The sequence below is a fragment of the Hyaena hyaena genome, unplaced genomic scaffold, assembly GCF_003009895.1.
Source record: "Hyaena hyaena isolate Hyena2069 unplaced genomic scaffold, ASM300989v1 scaffold_51, whole genome shotgun sequence".
NCBI lineage: Eukaryota > Metazoa > Chordata > Mammalia > Carnivora > Hyaenidae > Hyaena > Hyaena hyaena.
The window spans coordinates 3,635,405-3,649,813 of record NW_024080683.1 but is presented as its reverse complement, the minus strand read 5'-3'; positions in this window follow the sequence as shown (position 1 = coordinate 3,649,813).

Genomic DNA, 14,409 nt, shown 5'->3' with positions numbered 1-14,409 from the left:
GAGCCGAAGTCAGACACTTAACTGAGTGAGCCGCCCAGGAACCCCTGTATGTGGTTGTTTTGAGCTTGGACTTGAAAATAGCCGAGGTGGGGTGGCAGGTGCTTTTTATTTGGAGGGTGTGCCTGGAGGATTCGAACAGCACCCGATGCCCTTGCAGGTGCTCCTCATTTGTGGCAGCCGACGTGTTCTTGGAAAGTTTTTTTTTTAGTTTATTTTGGGGGGGGCGGGGAGAGAATCCCCTCCCATTGAGAATCCCCAGCAGGCTCCGTACCATCAGTGCAGAGCCCGACATGGGGCTCGCAGTCACGAACTGTGAGATCATGACCTGAGCCAAAATCTGGAGTTGAATGCTTACCCAAATGAACCACCCAGGTGCCCCTCTTGAAAAGTTCTTAACATTTTTCCTTCCTTCCCCCTCCTTCCATATCTGCCTCCTCCCCTCCTTCCCTTCTTGATGTACATTTTACTTGAGCTAGAGGAAGCTGCTATTTTCTCCAGTTACGCGTGTAAAACCAACCGCCCTCTTCTATGTTAAGCCTATGTGTACACCCTCATTTTTAAAATCTTATTTATAATGCAGGGTCTGTAGTTTCAGCTAACTTTGGGTCAGCCAGATGCCCTTAGGGAAAATACTTCTTTGTAGGGTGGCTTTTGCCTGGAGGGCCCAGGCTCCACCAAGCGGATTTTCCCAGAGGCCTCTGCAAACCAAGAGCCCATCAAGCCTGCTTGTAAACTACGGTCCAGGCTTTGACAAATCTGCAGTTGCGAAGTCAAAATGGGAATGATAAACTGACACAAGACAGGAGGGAATTTGTATCATATTTGATGACACACATCTTCCCAAAGAAGTCCCAATCCGTCACAGAATTATTCACATTATTATAAGCTCCAACAGCAAAACACCTCAAGTGCAATCCTGGCCACAATATGATTCCTTAAAATGGAAATAATTCCTTGAGAAATAAAAGGGTAAAATAAGAATAATTTAAGCAATACAGTTAGCTGAGAAAAAAGATTGATTTGAAAACAAAACAACTTTAAGAATGGGCATTGAATATTTAACAAAATTTTTTTAATGTTTATCTTTGAGAGATAGAGACAGAGCGTGAGTGGGGGAGGGGCAGAGAGAGAGACACAGAATCTGAAACAGGCTCCGGGCTCTGAGCTGTCAGTACAGAGGCCCAACATGGGGCTCGAACTCACGAACTGTGAGATCACGACCTGAGCCGAAGGTGGACGCTTAACCCACTGAACCACCAACGCACCCCCAAGATCTTATCCTTGAATGGAATCAAGGAGTCTTTCTCAAACCATTTCAGAAAAACCGAATGATACCGTCTTGAGCTACCAATTCTCTGGAACTGATTTCCTCCAGCTATTCACACGCTTTGTAAGTGGTCCTTTTCTGAGGACTGGGCTACAGCCTCTGTGTGACACACTGTTTTTCCTTTCTGATGACTCCTGAGATGTCAAAATAACAAACTGACAGCTCTAAGTCTCGGACACCCCCAGGACACAGAAGCGGGCGTCATTTTCAGCACGTTGGCTGTTTCCCAAAGGTCAACGAAATGCTTTATGTAACACATAGGCCTTTTCTTGGCTGAAAGCCGGAGAAGAGAATGAATGAGCTTTGTTTCATGTTTTTTGTAGGCTCTTTTCTCCTTTAATTATCAATGCTGTTTTCCTAATTTACCTAACACAAACCAATTCCTGCGGTGATAATGAGAAAAGGAAATCTGATTCTCACCAAATCCTGTAAAAACTAAGAGAGATTTAGGGTATGGTAGAAGAACAGGCCAGGATATAAGGTGAAGGAAAGACGGGGTCCCCATCTCCAGGCCCCCTGGCTCTGGGCCAGTCCCCCCGAAGACACAGGAGCCTCCAGCCCCACATCATCCCGGCCGGTTCTCCTGGTGTTCTAGAAGACCGTGTGAGCATTTCATCAGGGCGCCCTTCTCGCTGGTGTTCAATCTGGTTTCAGCGGTCATATTTGCAGAATGTATTTACTTAAAGTAGCTCTTACAGAGAAATATTTGAGGAAGGTTTTGTTCCTCATATAAATGTATTTAGCACTGCTGGCAAAACGGGGGAGATGGGGTGAGAGGATGGTTTAAACGATAATCCAAAGAAATGAGCCTCTTCTTACAAATGTGTCCTAGAAAGTGACCCTGTAGAGCAAGATCTGAATTCTCCTCACAAAATGCTCCCTCTTCCTAAGTTTTCAGAGGACTTCATGTAAATCAAGTCTGACACTAAAAAACAAAGAGGAGCACCTGGGTGGCTCAGTGGTTGAGCATCTGGCTTTGGCTCAGGTCATGATCTCACGGTTCGTGGGTTCGAGCCCCGTGTCGGGCTCTGTGCTGACAGCTCAGAGCCTGCAGCCTGCTTCAGATTCTGTGTCTCCCTCCCTCTCTCTGCCCCTCCTCCACTTGTAGTCTGTTTCTCAAAAATGTACACATATTAAAAAAATATATTACAAAAACACACACAACAACAAAACCCAGAATTACCAAAAAGAGAAAATCAAGTTGACGGGTTTTTTCCCTGGAGGATTTATTGGCGTGCTGAGTTATGTGCGCAGACTGACCTAGCCCCTGAGTGCCCGGGGGCTGTTCATAATGGCCATGACTCTACTCGATTATTCCATTAACAGAGCGCTCTGGCCGCCGTGCGCGCAGCCCGGGGAAGGGGCTCTGGCCCAGGTGTGACGGACGAGTCTACAAGCGCAGTGTCCTTCTCTGAATACATGACCCAACCCAGCACTCCCCGGGGACTTGCAGGTCTTGGAGAGGACCGCTCCTGTCTTCCCAGGTCCCGGGAACCCTGCCGACAGAGGAGCTACACCCCCTCTCCACCCTACGCCCCCCTCCCCAAGCTCCTTGGGTCTGCTCCCATCAGCCCCTCTGCCCTGGGCCCAGGGGCAGCTGTAGCCATTTTGTTCATCAGAGGAAAGAGCCAATGCCTACTTTCGCCCGCGGAGCTAGGAAATTTGGCAAAAACAGGGTCGGGCGTGTGGAGCTGGGTCATTTCCAGGACGAATAGGTTGCCGAAGCTTCTTCAGCACAGCGAGGAGCTCCCAGTCTGAAATTTTCCCTTTGGGATTCTGTGTCTTTTACAGCGATCCTCCGGCACCCCCCGTAAGTATGTGTTTTCTTTGTCTTGGTTTTAAGGGGCCCCTGTAGCCCAGGGTGTAATGTCCATCTTCCTCACGCACCTGTGAGAATCACCTGGTGGCCTCGTCTGCTCTCTGGGGCTCTGTGGTGACCACGGCTTAGCCTCCAGCCGGCCAGACAGAATGTTGGGTGGGATGTGCTTTGTGTGGGAAGGTCACATGGGGTGGAGGAAGGGGAATCTTCGTTTCGACACCGGGAACTCCAAGGTGACAGCAAGGAGGGCCACCGTGGCCTGCCCCAGCTGTGGGCCAGGGGGCCTGTGGGCTGTGGGACTGCAGAGTCATCAGGATCAGGACTTTGAAGGGAAGAAGGAGAAGAGAGACCTCTAGCAAGGCAGAGAGTTGGCTCTGGGGTGTGCGAGTTGAAGTACACGTCGTGGGCCTTGGCCTTTGGCTTGTGAGTGGTGGGGATGCCCCTGAGCCAGCCAGGCTGTGCTCCCGCGTGTCCTGCTTGGCTCAGAAGGGTGTGGAGCATGATTTAGTCTAGCTTCTGCCACAGAGGGGACCAGGACATGGGCAACAGTCTTTTTTAATTAAAAAATAATTTTTTAAAAGAAATTTATGCTTGAGAGAGGAGTGCAGCTGGGGTAAGGCCAGAGAAGGAGACAGAGGATTTGAAGTGGGCTCTGAGGACATCAGACAGCCCAGTGCGGGCCTCGAACTCACAAACTGTGAGATCATGATCTGAGTGGAATTCGGACGCTGAGCCGACTAAGCCCCCCAGGTGCCCCAAGGGCAATAGTCACATAAAGACCTTACCATCTAACTTTGGGAGACTTGGGATCCCAGTGAAGGGATAGGATAAAGCTTTTTATCCTGCCTGCTCTATTTTCTTTCTTTCTTATTTAATTTTTTTTTTTTTTTTTTTTTGATAGAGGAGAGAGAGAACATGAGCAGGGAAGGGGCAGAGAGAGGGAGACACTGAATCCCAAGCGAGTTCCACACTGTCAGCACGGAGTTCCTCATGGGGCTGGAACTCACAAACCGAGAGATCATGAACTGAGTTGGAATCAAGAGCCCCACACTTAACCTGACGAGCCCCCAGGTGCCTTTCTTGCGTGTTTCCATTCCTTTGTTGAGTGCCTCAGTTTGCCCGGGCTAGATCCCGTGCTCCCCAAAGGCGTTCTAGAGAGGGCTCTGCAGTGAGAACACCTGCATTTGAATCTTGCTTCTGCCATTTACTGGGTGATGGATTTGGGCAAAAAGTGACTTAGATCCTGTGTGTCTCGGGGCCCTTCTGTGTGTAGTGGAGGTAGTTACTATCTCCTTGTAAATGTTACTGTTATAAGCAGATGAGTGAATGCACTTAAAGCGCTTTATATCAGCGCCCTGTGCAGAGTAAGTCTCAACAAGTGGCAGCTGTTACATTTGCACCTCACTGAGTTATTTGAGGAAGGCGTTGAGTCTCTTCCCCCACTTTCTTTTGCTAAGGATACTGAGGCTCAGAAAAGCCGAGAGAGTGTCAGAGCGTTTCCAAAGCCTGGTCTATTTTGTCTCCAGACCTTGTATTCTCTTCTTCCACTTTCCGCCACCCTGCTGGCTGTCACCTGATTGTCCCTGAGGGCATACTGGATAATACAGCCTAAGGGGTTAGAAAACAGTGAACTCAGAACCTTTCCCTGGAGTGACAGGCAGCTAAGATCTCTCGACAGAAGCTGGAATGAGGTTAACCGCTTCTTGTTGAGCCAGCGGGAGATCTTTCTGCTCTCCTTTCCTGTCACCGGAATATCATGTTTGTAAATAGCCTAGCCTATTTAGGAAGCCGGCTCCCTTCCTCTGTCCCCAACTAAATATCCCTGTTCCCTTTTCTCCGGGAACGGACACTTAAAGTGGTTATCTAGAACTGAGAGTATTACCACACCTATTTCAGTGGGGTGACTTCCAGGGACAGACCACGTGTACTGAGAGACGTTGCTGGACGTGCCGGATTCATGCACAAGGGGCTCCCCGTCGTAAAAGTTCATGTGACATTGCACAGAGGCTCAACGAGGGCCACTGATGACGTCCTTTGTTCATCGATTCATGCCGTCCCCCAGCCCTGACAGTTCACTACATTGATTCCAGTGTCGTATGGAATCACTCAATTTGTATGAAGCTCCTACTATGTGCTCAGTGTTGTATTGTGCCCTGCGGGTGAGGTTGGGGCATGGGTGAACTATGTAAAGAGTATAAGATCCAGGGGTGCCTGGGCGGCTCAGTGGGTTAAGCGTCCGACTTCGGCTCAGGTCATGATCTCGCTGTTTGTGAGTTCGAGCCCCGTGTTGGGCTATGTGCTGACAGCTCAGAGCCTGGAGCCTGCTTTGGATTCCGTGTCTTCCCCTCTCTTTACCCATCCCCTGCTCATGCTCTGTGTCTATCTCTCAATAATAAATAAATGTTAAAACAAATTTAAAAAAAGTATAAGGCCCAGCCTGTGCCCCCTCTGGACTCACTAGGGTGATGACATACTGCAAGTGTGACTTTCAAACTCTGTTACAAGCTCCCGTCTTCAGGGCCAGGCAGGACTCATGGCTGTGAAGCCAGTGGGGTTTGAAATAACTGTGTGTGATGGGGACCGGGTGAAGTGCACAGTGGAAGTTGACCCCTACCACTTCCTGCAAGGCATTCACATTTTTCTTTTTTCAATCTTTCAAGTTCAACTCTAAAACAACAAAATGCTCTATGGTCACATCAAGCTGGGCTGAAACTGAATCTTGCCCACAGCCACCTGTTTTGACTTGTATTTAAGAATATCGAATAGATACTGAGTTATTATCCATAGTTTATAGAACTCAATTTTATTATGTCATCATATCTCATTAATTAAATTAATAGGGTAGTATCTGATTATGGACCAAGTACTATGACTTTTCTAGGGCCTCTGAGGTAAGAAATAATGGGTTAGAAACGATGAGGTCTTGGGGCTGAGGCCTAATAATTTATTTTTTGACACTAAGGAATGGGAAGATCAGGTGGAGAAGAGGTTTGGAAAAAGGAAATTGGAATCTGATGAAAGATACGTGTATGGAGAAGGAAGAAACATGCTCTAGCAGTGTCTTCCGAAGTGTCATAAATATCAGGGCAGGTAGTTCAGACTCTGTGCTGTAGGCGGTAAGAAGCCAGTAGAACTTGGGGGATGGGGAAGCAGGCTGTTCATCTGATGATCCTTGTTCAGGGCCATTTGGGGGTGGGTAGAGGCTGGCGGCAGGGAGGCCATGACAAAGCCATTGAAGAAGTCTGGGAATTAGGACAGTAGAATCTGGACAGGGTGGGAGGGTCATAGAGAAGAAAGGAGTCATTAAACCTCAGGGTGGGAAGACTTAATCAGGCAACTTATTTTAACGGTGCTTTCATGGTGCGTGGGGTGCAGGGAGGGGGAGACTGGCTCCCTTAAGAAAGAACCAGCCGGCCTTGGCTGAGTTGTGAAGTGAAGGCGGATTATTTAATCATCAGGAATGAAGCATTGATTGAGAGAATAATTACTCTGCCAACATAAGGACATAGTGGCCTTTATTTTATAGATGTGTAGAGATACATGACCTGAGTGAGATGAACTTTGGGCAGTAGGGCGAGAGCAGGGAACCCTGGGATTATACTGTGCTTTGGGGTGCTCAGAGGCAGTGGGGCCTCCCCTTGGATTTAGCTGTGGGTTCTTGTTTCTGTGGAATATTCTTCCTATTGTGAAGGTGCCATTTTGGTAAATAGAATTTAGAGGATTATCAGGATACATGTTGCTCATTCCAAAATTACGTGGGAAGAGAAGATGGAGGGATGCACCCTGCCCGGTTACCGCGTCTGAACACAGGCTCAGCCTTGGGCTGCTCACTTCACAAAGAGGCAACGCTGTTGCTTAGGGGCTGCCCCAGCCTGATGCACCCACCAGAGTGGAAGGATTTAAGTAAATGAACGAGCCTCCGTAGACCTGCCTTGCAACTTCAAACCGTTTGAGGTCAAAGAGGGAAGACATTGTAATCATCCTACGTTTCAGTGGAAATAAAGGTGATTTTGAAAACACGATACCCAGTTTTGAGAAAAGAGACTACAAAAGAAATTTATAAGGTTGATTTTTGGATAAGCTCAGTTTATTTTATTTTTTTCTTTCATAGTTTATTGCCAAGTTGGATTCCATATAACACCCAGTGCTCATCCCCACAAGTGCCCTCCTCCATGCCCATCACCCTCCTTCCCCTCCCCCCCACACTATCAGGCCTCAGTTTGTTCTTGGCATTCAAGAGTCTCTCATGGTTTGCCTCCCTCCCTCTCCCCCACTGTTTCCCCCCTTCTCCTCCCCCATGGTCCTCCGTTAAGTTCCTCCTAATCCTCCTATACGTGCAAACATATGGTATCTGTCCTTCTCTGCCTGACTTATTTCGCTAAGCATAACACCCTTGAGTTCCAACCACATTGCTACACATGGTCAGATTTCATTCCTTCTCATTGCCATGTAGTATTCCATTGCATACATGAACCATATCTTCTTGATCCATTCATCCGTTAATGGACACTTAGGCTCATTCCACGATTTGGCTATTGTTGAGAGTGCTGCTATGAACATTGGGGTACATGTGCTCCTATGCATCAGCATTTCTGTATCCCTTGGGTAAATTCCTAGCAGTGCTATTGCTGGGTCATAGGGGAGTTCTATTGTTAGTTTGCTGAGGAACCTCCACACTGTTTTCCAGGGGGGCTGCACCAGTTTACATTCCCACCAGCAGTGTAGGAGGGTGCCCGTTTCTCCAGCATCTAGAGTCTCCTGATTTGTTCATTGTAGCCACTCTGACTGGCGTGAGGTGGTATCTCAGTGTGGTTTTGATTTGTCTTTCCCTGATGAGGAGGAGGGATGCTGAGCATCGTTTCATGTGTCTGTTGGCCATCTGGATGTCCTCTTTGGAGAAGTGTCTGTTCATGTCTTCTGCCCATTTCTTCACTGGATTATTTGTGTTTTGGGTGTGGAGTTGGGTGAGTTCCTTATAGATTTTGGATACTAGCCTGATATGTCTGATAGGTCATTTGCAACTATCTTTTCCCATTCCGTCAGTTGCCTATAAGTTTTATTGATTGTTTTCCTTGGATAAGCTCAGTTTAAAAGACGAAGTGGGGGCACTTGAGTGGCTCAGTTGGTTAAATGTCTGACTTTGGCTCAGGTCATGATCTCATGGTCCGTGAGTTTGAGTCCCATATTGGGCTTACTGCTGTCAGATTGTCAGCATAGAGCCCACTTCGGATCCTCTGTTCCCCTCTCTCTGCCCCTCCCCCATTTGTGCTCTCCCAAAAATAAATATTAAAAAATAATTTAAAAATTTAAAAATGAATGTCTTTTAAAGAGGTAACGATTGGATACTATCATGCTTTGCCTTTTTACGTTGCAGGTGTTTTTTCCCCCAGCTTTATTGAGATATAATTGACAAATAAAATTGTAATGTAGTTAAAGTGTACAGTGTGGTAATTTGGTATATGTAAAAATGGTGAAGGGATTCGCACCACTGAGTTAATGAACACATCCATCACCTATGTACTTACTCTCGGTAAATGTCAGTTATACAGTACAGTGCTGTGAAGTATAGTCACCATGTTGTACATTAGATGAAAGTTTGTACCCATTTACCGACCCTTCCCTCTCCTCCCCCATCTCCCCCCCACCCCCGCTGCAGCGGAAACCACCATTCTACTCTCTTTCTATGCATTTGACTTTTTTTTCCCCCCTGATTCCATATATAAGTGATACAATGCAGTGTATTTTTTCTCTCTTTCTCTCTTCTTTCACAGCAGAATGCCCTTCAGGTTCATCTGTATGGTTGCAAATGGCAGGATTTTTGTTTTTAAGACTGCGTGACATTCCACTGTGTGTGAATGTCACTTTCACTTTATCCACTCATCCATCAGTGGACATTTAGGTTGTTTTTGCGTCTTGACTATTGTGAATAGTGCTGCAATGAACCTGGGAGTCACATATCTTTTTGAAATAGTGATTTCATTTCCTTTGTATATGTACCCTGAAGTGGGATTGCTGGATCTTATGGTAGTTCTATCTTTAATTTCTTGAGGAGCCTCCATATTGTTGTCCACAGTGGCTGTACCATTCACATTCCCATCCTTACCAGTAATTGTTATCTCTTCTCTTCTTTGATAATAGACATACTAGCAGCTAAGAGGTAATATCTCTTTGTGGTTTTGATGATTATTTCCCTGACAATTAGTGATGTTGGGCATCTTTTCAGGTACCTATTGGCCATTTGAATAGCTTCTTTTTGGAAAAATGTATATTCAGATCCATTGCCCATTTAAAAAATTTTTAAAAATTTTATTTAGGGGCGCCTGGGTGGCTTAGTCTGTTAAGCGTCCGACTTTCGCTTAGGTCATGATCTCGCGGTTCGTGGGTTCGGGCCCCGCGTCGGGCTCTGTGCTGACTGCCAGCTCAGAGCCTGGAGCCTGTTTCAGTCTGTGACTCCCTCTCTCTCTGACCCTCCCCTGTTCACGCTGTCTCTCTCTCTCTCTCCTAGAAATAAATAAAACATTAAAAAAATTTTTTTATTTAAGTCCAAGTTAGTTAACATATAGTATAGTAATCATTTTAGGAGTAGAATTTAGTGGTTCATCACTTAGAGATAATGCCCAGGGCTCATCCCACCAAGTGCCCTCCTTAAAGCCCATCACTCATTTAGCCCATCTCCCCACTCAACACACCTCCAGCAACCCTCAGTTTGTTCTAAGAGTCTCTTATGATTTGCATCTCTCTCTTTTTATCTTATTTTTCCTTCCCTTCCCCTATATTCATCTGTTTTATTTCTTAAATTCCACATATGAGTGAAATCATATGATATTTATCTTTCTCTGACTGACTTATTTTAAATGGCATAATACACTCTAGTTCCATCCATGTTGTTGCAAATGCTGAGATTTCATTCTTTTTGATCACCGAGTAGTACTCCTTTTGACACACACACACACACACACACACACACACACAAACACCCCACATCTTCTTTATCCATTCATCAGTCAATGGACATTTAGGCTCTTTCCATAATTTGGCTGTTCATAATGCCTGCTATAAACATTGGGGTTCATGTGCCTCTTTGAATCAGCATTTTTGTATCCTTTGAATAAATACCTAGTAGTTCCTTTGCCCATTTTTAAAAAAATTTTGGACATTTATTTTATTTCTATTTTTAAAATAGTTTATTGTCAAGTTGGTTTCCATACAAACCTTTGCCCATTTTTAAATTGGGCTCTTTTTTGCTATTGAGTTGTAGGAAGGCTTGTGTATTGTGATTATGAAGCCCTTGTGGAAAGGTGGCTTATCTTCTCCCGTTCCTTATGTTGCCTTTTCATTTCATTGATAATTTCTTTCACTGTGAAGAAGGTTTTTAGTTTGCTGTTACACCCGTTGTTTATTTTTGCTTTTTTTTTTCTTTTTAAATATTTTTATTTTATTTCTAGGAGAGAGAGAGAGAGAGACAGCGTGAGCAGGGGAGTGTTAGAGAGAGTGTGACACAGACTCTGAAACAGGCTCCAGGCTCTGAGCTGGCAGTCAGCACAGAGCCCGACGCGGGGCTCGAACCCACGAACCGCGAGATCATGACCTAAGTGAAAGTCGGACACTTAACCGACTAAGCCACCCAGGCGCCCCGTTTATTTTTGCTTTAACTTTCACTTTTGCTGTCAAATCCAAACAAACCATTGCCAGGATGGATGTCAAGGAGCTTTTTCCTCTGCGGTTACTTCTAGGAGTTTGACAGTTTTGGGTCTTACATTCAAGTCTCTAATCCATTTTCTGTTGATTTTTGTGTGTGGTGTAAGTTAGGGTTCCAGCTTCATTCTTTTGTATGTGAATGTCCAGTTTTCCCAGCGGCATTTATTGAGGAGACTGTTATTTCTTCATTGTATATTCTTTGCTCCTTTACCAACAATTAATTAAACACATATGCATGGGGTCATTTGTGGGCTCCCTCTTTGGTTTCACTGATCCATGTGTCTGTTTTTATGCCAATAACATACTTTTTTGATTAGTATAGCTTTGTAATATTATTTGAAATCAGGAAGTGTGAGGACTCCATCTTTTTTTTTTTTTTTTTTTTTAACATTGCTTTGATTATTTGGGGTCTTCTGTGGCTCCATACAGAAATAGAAGATTGTTATTTCTGTTTGCAAAAAATACCATTGGAATTTTGATAGAAATTGGGTTGAATCTATAGAAAGCTTTGGGTCATATGGACATTTTAAAATTCTAATTCTTCCAATCTGTGAGCTTGGAGTATCTTTCCATTTATTTATGTCTCTCTCAATTTCTTGCATCAGCGTTTTATGTTTTCATTTATTTATTTAAAGTTTTTAATGTTTGCTTTTGAAAGACAGAACAAGTGGGGAAGGGGCAGAGAGAGAGACACACACAGAATCTGAAGCAGGCTCCAGGATCTGAGCAGTCAGCACAGAGCCTGACACAGGGCTCGAACCCATGAACCGTCGTTGAGCCAAAGTCAGATGCTCAACCAGCTGAGCCAGTCAGGCGCCTTGGGTTCCATCAGTGTTTTAGTTTTCAGAGTCCAGGTCTTATAGGTTCTTGGTTAAATTTATTCCTAAGTGTTTTATTCTCTTTGATGCTAGCCTAAGTAGAATTGTTTTCTTAATTTCTTTTTCTAATAATTTGTTGTTAGTCTATAGAAACTCAACTGATTTTTGTGTATTTTATGTCCTGAAGCTTGACTGAATTTGTGTATTCTAACAGTTTCTCAGTGGTGTCTTTGGGTTTTCTATACATAATATTCTGTCATTTGCAAAGACACAACTTTACTTCTTCCTTTCTGATTCGGATGCCTTTTATTTCTGTTCCTTGACTAATTGCTCTGACGAGGATTTCTTGTACTGTGTTGAAAAAAGGGGGGTGGTGGGCCTTCTTGTCTTATTCCTGATCTTGGAAGAAAAATATGTTGAGACTTAATCATGAAAGGATGTTGCATTGTGTTGAATATTTTTTTCTGCATCTATTGACACGATCATACGACTTTTACTCCTCATGTTGTTACTGTGGTGTATCACCCTTATTAATTTGCAGATGTTGAACCATCCTTGTATACCAGGAATAAATCCCACTTGATCATGGCATATGAACCTTTTAATGTGTTGTTGAATTCAGTTTGCTATATTTTGTTGAGGAATTTTGCATCTGTGTTTATCAAGAATATTGGCCTATAATTTTTCTCATAATGTTCTTGTCTGCCTTTGATTTCAGGGTAATGCTGGCCTTGGAAAATGAGTTTGAAAGTGTTATCTCTTCTTCTGTTCTTTGGAAGAGGTTGAGAAAGATTTGTATTCTTTAAGAAAAATTTATTGTTTCAAGTTTTTATTTAAATTCCAGTTAGTTAACAGTGTAATGTTAGTTTCAGGTGTAGAATTTAGAGATTCATCACTTACATATAACACCCAGTGCTCATCACAAGTGCCGTCCTTAATGCCCATCCCCCATTTAGCCCATCCCCCAATGGCCTCCCCTCTTGGAATTCTCCGTTTGTTCTCTATAGTTAAGAGTCTCTTTTACGGTTTGTCTCTTTTTTATTTCCTGTATGTTCATCTGTTTTGTTTCTTAAATTCCACATGAGTGAAGTCATATATTTGTCTTTCTCTGCCTGACTTATTTCACTTAGCATAATACACTCTAGTTCCATCCATGTTGTTGCAAATGGCAAGATATCATTTTTTTATTTATTTGTTTGTTTATTTTTAGAGAGAGAGAATGTGTATGAGCAGGGGAGAGGGGAAGAGGGAGAGTGAGAGAATCTTAAGCAGCATGGAGGAGCCCGATGTGGGGGTCAATCCCACGACCCTGGGGTCGCAGCTTGGGCTGAAATCAAGAGTCAGACACTGAACTGACTGAGGGCCTAAGTGCCCCAGATTTTATTCTTTTCATGTTTGAGTAATACTCCAGTGTGTGTGTGTGTGTGTGTGTGTGTGTGTACACACACTGCACCTTTTTTTATCCATTTCTCAGCTGATGGACATTTGGGCTCTTTCCATAGTTTTACTGATAGTGCTGCTATAAACATCAGGGTGCATGTGTCCCTTTGAATTGTTACGGAATCTGGTCTGGATCATCTGGTGGAAGAACCAAGCAGCATTCGAAGATCTTGGAAAGCAGGAGGTTTATTTTACACTGGTGGGCTCAGAGGAGATCACTCTCCAGAGGGCTGAGCCTCGAATGCAAGTGGGAAGAGTAATTTATAGCGTCATCTTCCACATTGATGGCGGTTTTCACGTGTGCGGCAAACAGGGCAAGAAGAACCCAGAAGAGGAGTCTCTAAGCCAGGAAGCAGAGCTTGTTTTCATCTTGTCGGCCATCTTATGGTGCAGAACTTTACTTCTTTTCCCAACAGAATCAGCATTTTTGTATCCCTTGAATAGGACTGGTATTCTTTCAATGTTTGGTAGAATTCACTAGCAAAGCTATCTAGATCTGGACTTTTCTTTGTTGGGAAGTTTTGGATTACCCTTGCTTTCCATTTGCATGGATTTTTTAGACACTTTGAGGCACTGCCTCAATGGTTGGGAACACCGGCTCGGCACTCCGGTTTGAGTCCCAGCTGTGTGAATTTGGGCAAATCACCTCATCTCTCTGAGCCATAGGGTCCTTATATGGAAAATGGAAAAGTAGGAAGATATAATACCTGCTTGATAGGGGATTGAAAAGGATAAATACCATTATGCATGTAAAATATTTAGGACAGTGACAGGCACACAGTTAACACTGGGTAGGTGTTAACAATGATGATTATTTGTCTTGAAAATTATAGGCCACTCCACACTTGAGTTAGAATTAATCCTCTAGCTTCCTGGCCCTCTCTGGTTGTCAGTGTCTGGTCAAGAATGTCGACACTTTGGGGCACCTCAGTCAGTTACGTGTCCGACCTTGGCTCAGGTCATCTTCTCATGGTTCATGGGTTCGAGCCCCTCATGGGGCTGTGTGCTGCCAGCTCAGAGCCTGGAGCCTGCTTTAGATTCTGTGTCTCCTTCTCTCTGCCCCTCCCCCACTCATGCTCTCTCGTTCTCAAAAATAAAAAAACAAAAATTAAATACAAAACAGAATGTCGATACTGGAGCCAGACTGCTGTGTGACCCCTGCAATTGAACCTTTTGTACCAGTTTCCTCGCCTGTAGAAAGGGGATAAGAACAGTACTGACTTGGTGATGTTGTTGAGGTTAGATGAGCTAACCTGTGTTAGGTGCTAAGGACAGTGCTTGCCACATAGTAACTGCTGTGCAAACAT